The sequence below is a fragment of the Alnus glutinosa genome, chromosome 3 (assembly GCF_958979055.1).
Source record: "Alnus glutinosa chromosome 3, dhAlnGlut1.1, whole genome shotgun sequence".
Taxonomy (NCBI): Eukaryota; Viridiplantae; Streptophyta; class Magnoliopsida; order Fagales; family Betulaceae; genus Alnus; species Alnus glutinosa.
In genome coordinates this window covers 35647945-35655751 of record NC_084888.1, presented here as the reverse complement: position 1 = coordinate 35655751, position 7807 = coordinate 35647945, and positions in this window count along the sequence as shown.

The following is a 7807-nucleotide window of genomic DNA, read 5'->3' as shown; positions in this document are numbered from 1 at the left end:
AGCGACCCTCCCCCATGAAACGACTCCGACTATGCCAAAACGTCGTCTCCGATTATTATTATTACTATTTTGCGGATCAAAATTGATGGAGGTGATGGTGGATGATTTGGCCGGACCCAAAAATGAATCATCGAGCGGAACCGGCAGAGCCCCAGCGGTGGTTCGATGGACCACCAACGTCGAATCTCTCGGCATCAACGTGTTCAAGTCTTCGCCAAGAACTTTGTTCTCCTTGCCGGCTTGGTCCAATTGATCTGTAGACTTGTCGTGAAACCCAGCGACGTCGTGGACCGCAATATTGGGATTTGGAGGGATGGGTACGGGTTGCCGATTTTTTTGGAAGTTTTTTAGTTTGGGCGTATGGATTTGGGATGCCGATCTTCCGGAGGTTTCTGGTGCGGTGGTGATGGTTGCCGGTTGTGTGTTGTGTAGAAGTTTCTAGTAGGGTGATATATTTTATTTGGTGTTTTTGGTGAAGATGTGACTTTAATTAAAATGAATAAAAATAAAAATTGATTATTTTAATAAAATAGAGAATGAGTTTAGATAAGCTTATAGAGGAAGGTATTGAGAAGTGGCTAGCTAAACTAGCAAAAGTGAATTTTCATTAGCTATTGTAGATAAAAATTTACATCATCCGCTGGACGTGCTCTTAGGCTACTCATGACTATCGCACGAATTGTCCTCGCTGTGTTCCACCACGTCTCTAGTAAGCATCTCACATGTTCATACAAGGAACATTCATTGTAGCTTCAAACTGCCTTTCAATGAGGAGTTCCATCTACAAAATAAGTGAGAGTGGTCAGAGGGTTGCCAATCTGGAGACAAGAGGCACTCCAACGCCCAAGTCAATCCAAATCTAAATCCTAATTGAGATAGAAAAGCAAAAAAAATGAAAGAAAGGTGTGGTAGGCGTGGTAGTGCCTAAGATATACATATGAGAGTGTCTAAAATCTTAGGCCAAAAAAAGCATAGCCTATGGTGCTCATAGGCGGGAGGGGCTCATAGGCTTTAATTAGTGATGCTCACCAGTTTGAAAACAAACTTGTGCTACTAAAACGGTTGTATCTCGTGCTTTCAATATTGGAGGAAGGTAATGTTGGTGGATTTGGGAATATTATTCAAAGATATACAAATTCATATTTTATTGAGATTTTCAAATTTCAACGTTTATTAAGCAAACATTGTCCATCAATAGAAATGCAAAAAGTTGTTTCATGAAGCTCCGTAGATGTCCTAATATATTCTCGATTGTATGAATTAGGGTTTTTAACATTTTAAGAGGAATTTTGTAGAGTTGTTGATTTCAGTCGACCGAGCATCATGCTTGATCAACCGAGAAGTGACGTAGTCAACTTGTTGGCTAAGTTTATCTTAGTCGATTGAGTTTAGGCCTTAATCGTCTGAGCCATGTGTCAAAATTGTTGCAACTATATTGGAATATCTCGGTCAACCAGGACTAAAGTTTGATTGACCGAGCTCATGCAAAGACAACTAAAAATGTCTATTTAAAGGCCAAAACTCACGGGAAAGCTCTCATTTGTTACTCTCACTTGCCAAGGCTCCTAGAAACCGAAATTGAGAGGCTAAGATTAGAGAGAAAGGAGGAGGAGAGGACTTAAGTTGATTCAAATCTAGGAGGAGACAAGTTCAAGAGGTAAATCCTTACCGTTTCATTTTTATTTATTTATTTATTTTTGTTGTTTTAGAGCTCTTGGGATTATACTTGAAATGTTTTGGCTTGTTGATGTTGTTGGTGCCTTCGTTTGAGTTAAGTGGCTGTTTTGTGGATTGTTTGAAGTTTTAAGAGAGTTGTTTGCACTACAAAAAAAAAAAAAAAAAAAATTACTGCTTTGAGCTTCTTTTTTCTTTTTCTTTTTTAAATAATAAAAAAAAATTAAAAAAAAAAAAAATTGGATCAAAATGTTTTGAGCTGTTTTAATACGGAAATGGCTCTAATTAGAGCTGCTTTAGTAAAAACGACTCAAATAGATTTGAGCCGTTTTGTTTAAAACAGTTCCAACTGTTTTGAGTCGTTTTTGAACAAAAATGGCTCAAACAAGATGAAGTCGTTTTTTGTCCAAACGATTGTTTATGAATGATGGTTGTGCAAAATGTTCATGCCTTAGTGCTCGGGTGATTCAATATGCAATGTAGTAGTTCAAAAAAAACATATACATAACATTTCCTCTGCAATATTGTTTATAAAAAAAAAAATAGTAACATATCTTAACAAGGAGATAGACATTTGTTTGACCACAAATGTAGTGGCCGGTATGGTTTAAGTTTAATTGATACCAACTATATTAATTATAGAACTAGACTCACAACTATGACTATAATTGTGGTCCACAAAAGCATTCCATCTGTTATTCTTGTCTCGAATAATGCTGGTTTTTATCTTTCTTTCTTTTATTCAATTCCCTTTTGCCTTTAAGGACCATAAAATAATCCTTCTTTTGTTCTCTTTCAATAACTACATATACGGGTACTGCTAGCATAGTTTCAACATCTTCTTTTCAAGATTTTCCACTTCCCAACGTCATTCTTTAACAAATTCCCATCTTCGTATACAGTTTAGATCGAGACAGGAAATCAGGAATCCACTTTGATCACTTCATCGCTTGGGACTTCAGATAGAGAAAATTTCCCATCCATCCACCACATACTGCAAACTTTTTCTTTATTAATTTAAAACTGCTCACTTTTGAGAAAAGAGAAGAAAAAAAAAAAGAGAAAAATTTCTTTATCAAGTTAAACTTTAAAATAAATTATCACTTATTTTAAAAGTTTAACTTGATAGGAATGAATGAATTTAATCATTTAATTTATATTCTAATATTCATCCTCACATGTAAGTTCAAACTCTTCCATAATAAGTGATGTCTAACATGTATAATATTTAATTTTATTTTTTTAAAATTTTTTTTAACAAAAGATCTGAGTATTTTATTGATAAAAAATCACGAGCATAAAGCTCTGCAAAATATAGCCACATATTATGAGATTATATAGATATAAATACAAACAAGATTTTTACAATAAAGTGTTATTTATGACTTTTATCCTCCGCTAACCGATGTACAAAAACAGTTAAGACAAGGGTAGCCAGATATCCTAAAAATTTATTTAAACCGATCGTGAGAGATAATCCATCACACCAAACTATCTACGCCGTGAGAGATGAACGATGTAGACAACCTTTATTCTACGGACAAGAATAAATGAATTTAATAATTTAATTAATATTCTAAAAAGAATGACCACCTACATATGTTTCAATTTCTCCTTTAAAATATATATTTTTTTAATTAATTTTCCTTTTGGTATTTGACATTCTCAGCTGTCGCTCTCATTTATTCCACTTCCAATTTCAGATTCTTCATTAAGTATGGCTGCAAGTCCAACTCCACCTTAGACGATTATCATAACTTGTCATAACGTCTCGTACTCAATGTTGTGTTTGCCTGCTCAACTTATACCAAAAGAATTTAGTTCTCAATTGACCAAGTGACGATGAAGCTATTCAGAATTAAAATAAGAATGTTCTTTAATTTTTCAACTCCACCAAACCATAGAAGGTTTTGATGCTGTTGAAGTTGTGTATGGACAAAGTTTTCTATTAAACTATATTAGATTAATTTATAAAATTGTCATGGGTATACACTTGTTTTAATATAATTTAATTAATAGAGTTTGAGAAATTCTGTTAAAAATATGGGCATTTTAAATGCTTAAAAAATACACAACAATTTTATAATTTGAGTTTGGGAAAATTCCTCAAACCTAGTTTTATAAAAACGCTATCCATTGTGTTTATCACCTAATTTAGCATGGAGTTGAAGTGGTGCCCGTCTCTAAATGTTTATAACTCTCTTCTTTCTCTCTCACTTTTCATGAGGAGTAATACTAAAAGAAAGACTCATGTCTTTTTTAAGTCCTCTCAAAATTGATTAACTTTTAAAATCACAATTAGATGTATAATTTATCACTATTTAATTTTGATTAAATAATAATTTTAAAAGCCGCATCAATATTATTCTTTCACAATATGCTTTGGACTCTTTGAATACATGACTAATCCCCAAGCACGCATAGAGAGATGCATACAATCTCTCCATCCCACATCTACCAAGACAAATCCTACCTCTACTCTCTGGTGATCATAAAAGCTTTGCAACACTCAATTTGATAATTAAAGTTAGAAATTATATTTTTATTTCATCTTATTGGCGAGATAGTACCAATTAATTATTGTTAATAATAATAATAATAATAATTAAAGATTAATTCCCACTATCGCATCAAGATGGGTGGTTAATTATTAAATAAAAGTGTGGTTTTTTAATTGGAATAGAGTACTGTACATATAATAACCAATAAATAAAGTATTCTACCACAATCAAGTTTCTACCACGAAGGATGCTGTTAAAGTGGGGTCTAGCATTTAGTTAATAGATCAAACACATAGCTTTCTGCGCCAAAGAAAGTAAAGAGATGGTGATTATCATATAATAGTCAACAAAATAATACAAAATCGTAGCTGGAGCACCTACAACGAAAAATTATTCAGTGAAAAAGAATAGTGGCCTTTACAACCATGTTACTTCCCTTTTAAGGTTGTACTGTATATATAGTCACGTAAACCTGCCTTTTAGGTTGTCATGCTTGATCAATATTAATGTATAAAAAATATGGAATTAATTATAACATTTTTCTTGGCCTATGATAATTAATCAAAAAGGTTCTTACAAATTAATTTGTGTCTCAATACTTTATTGCCAAAGGTCTGGTAGAACTTTCTTGGGAGTTAGCCCTATTCCATTTCTAATCCATTTGATTCTTCAGGAAAGAAAATTTCAATTTCCGGCTTCCTTGGGTCATTTTGATAGGGAAACAAAGTCGTCACTGATTAATTAGTTAATATAATGGTCGGTTTTGATGATGCAGTTGATCGTAAAGTCAAGTTTAGTTAACATATATATATATATACCTGCTAAATGAGTAGGGACAATTAGAGACTTGCCGATGAAAAAACATTCTTATATATATTTAAGTTATCAGAACAAATAATATGGCGCTAAGAATCAGAGCCAGAGTTGTCTATCACGTTTCATCAAATAAAGTGGGTTATGTGACATCTAAATATCACATTACCCACTTTACATGCACATCATAGATGATGCATGTAGTAATCCTCTTTGCTACTTCCTTATGAGACTCACTTTTATGTGTCCCTTCACGTTATGCATGCCACAAATTTTTGCTGATGTCAACAAGCTGGAAGGCATAAAGGTTTAGAATAATAATTGTTACACAGTTCTCACACAACTTTAATTAATTAATTTTTTTATTATTATTATTATTATGATTAATCATTGAATTTGTTTTTTTACATGTGGGCCTTAAATATTAAATGGTTGATTTTAAAAAAAGATTGTTAGAGTTGTGCAACAAACATTACTCAAAAGTTTAAAGTTTGAACTCTTAGCTTTTAAACAGCTAGATCAATTAATATTATAAAACTCCTTCAATAAATGAGAGATAACACGTAAAATATTCAATTGAAATTAGAGGTTAATATATAAATAAAGTTTGAATTTATGACTTTTGCTTTGATACGAGGTTAAATCACAATTTTATTTTAAAATTTTAAACTGATAGAAAAAAATGAATTTAATCATTTAATTAATATTATAATACAAAGATAAAAATAAAAAATAAAAAATTAATAGCTCTTACAATCATTAAGAGATCGAAAAAGTTGTTTTTCTTCTGTTGGGCTATGGTAACCAAAATCCAATTATTTAATTAAATAATAAGATTAAGATCGATTAAAGTTTCTTGGAAGTTGGAGTATAGAACTTCGAAAATTCATCTGAATCATGTGATTCTTCAATAAATTTCGATTAGGCACGCAATTTGGCTGATATTGACTGCAATAAGGCTACAAGCAAGGTTGTTTTTCAATTCTGCAGACTGCAGAGTGTCACCTCTTCCTAAATGTCGGCCTCTTTTCACGCAGAATAAAGCGGGTCTCTATGGGATTTTTTTATTTATTTTTTTATTTTTTTTTTTTTAAAGAGGGATCTTGATCTCGGATTTGAGATATAAACGACTTATTTATGTATTTGTCGGCTTTGTAATTCTTTTTGACCTTTTTCCTTTTAGAGGTAAAGATTTTTCATTTTCCCCACTTCCGTTAAGTATACAATATGCTCTTTAATCTATCCTATACTGTGTTATTTATTTTGGCGTAAAATATTTTATAATTTTGTATGTTATTTTTTTTATCTTTTTTTTTCAAAAAAAAAATAAAATTGAAAACAAACAACTACAAATAATCATTTTTTCCAAAAAAATATTTTCCGTCCAAACAGGGTTAAGACTAAACTGGACAGCGTCCATGCTAAATCCACACGTGTTATTCCATAATGGATTCTTACTAAATTCAATGAACATTTGAATGACATGTTATAAACGAACCACATCGCATAGGAAAATCTGCGTTTAGGCATATACAATCCAGGGAGTCAGTCATCCGTCCATACCCATTTGGCCATTTGGTAGCTGCCAACCTTGAAACTTTTCTCTGCTAAGAAAGTGTCAGGGACAAGTTAATTTATTCTCAGCTTCGGATTTCCAGCTTCTTTTTGGGGAAGACGGCGATGAAGAAGTGAGTAAAAGGCAATACCCTCTGACTCACGCCACGTGTAGGAGAGCACCTTGAAGATACCTTCCTCTATTAATTAAGCTATTCATGCTATGGGAGCTTTTCCAATTTAAAGACAAGTGACTGGGCTTTTTAAATTATTCCATCTGGTAATTTAATTGCAATAAATAATGTCAATTCTTACCCCTATTTTATTTTATTTTATTTAAAGGGAGCATTAGATAAATACAGGTCTGAATGGAGTATTTATAATTATAAATACAATTTTTAATATAATCAACGAATTTGATATAAATCCAACACAAAATTAACGGGTAAGGATCGATGAGTTTAACTTGTTTAATTAAATGGGTTGTGTTAAGTTTTATTAAATAATTACTTATTCTAAAAGCTTAAGCCGATAGGAAATAGTAAATTTAATTTAATCATTTAATCAATATTTTAATACTTACTCTCGTGTGTGGGTTCAAACTTTATTTTACTAGGTGAAACACAACACATAGAATATTTAATTAAAATTATAGGTAAATGAAATAGGCAAAGTTTAAACTCAGAAACTTTGCTCTGATACCATGTTAAATCATCACTTAATCCAAAAGTTTAAGCTAATAGGAAGAGATAAATTTAATAATTTAATTAATACTTTAATTATTAAAAATGAATTTGAGCTCATACGTGAGGAAAAATGTTAAAGTATTGATTAAATGAATAAATTTATTTTTTTCCTATTAACTAAAGTTTTTAGGATAAACAATGAATTAACATGATTTTAGAGTCAGAGGTATTGAGTTAGAATCTTAATTCTATAGTTTATATCAAATTTCAATTAAATATTATACGTGATAGGCCTTACCCATTAAAAGAGAGAGTTTAAGGCCACACATGAGAGAGGTGTTGGAATATAAATTAAATGATTAAATTAATCATTTCTTATTAGTTTAAGTTTTTTGTATAAATAGTAATTTAACAAGTTTGATCTATATAGTCTTATATTCATGTTTCGACATGACTCGAACCCGATACACGACATAAAAGATAACAATTTTTTGACACAATGCATAAATTCAACATGAAATTAACGGTTATGTTGAGATAAATAACCTATTCAATTAAATAAATCAAATTAAAATTAAA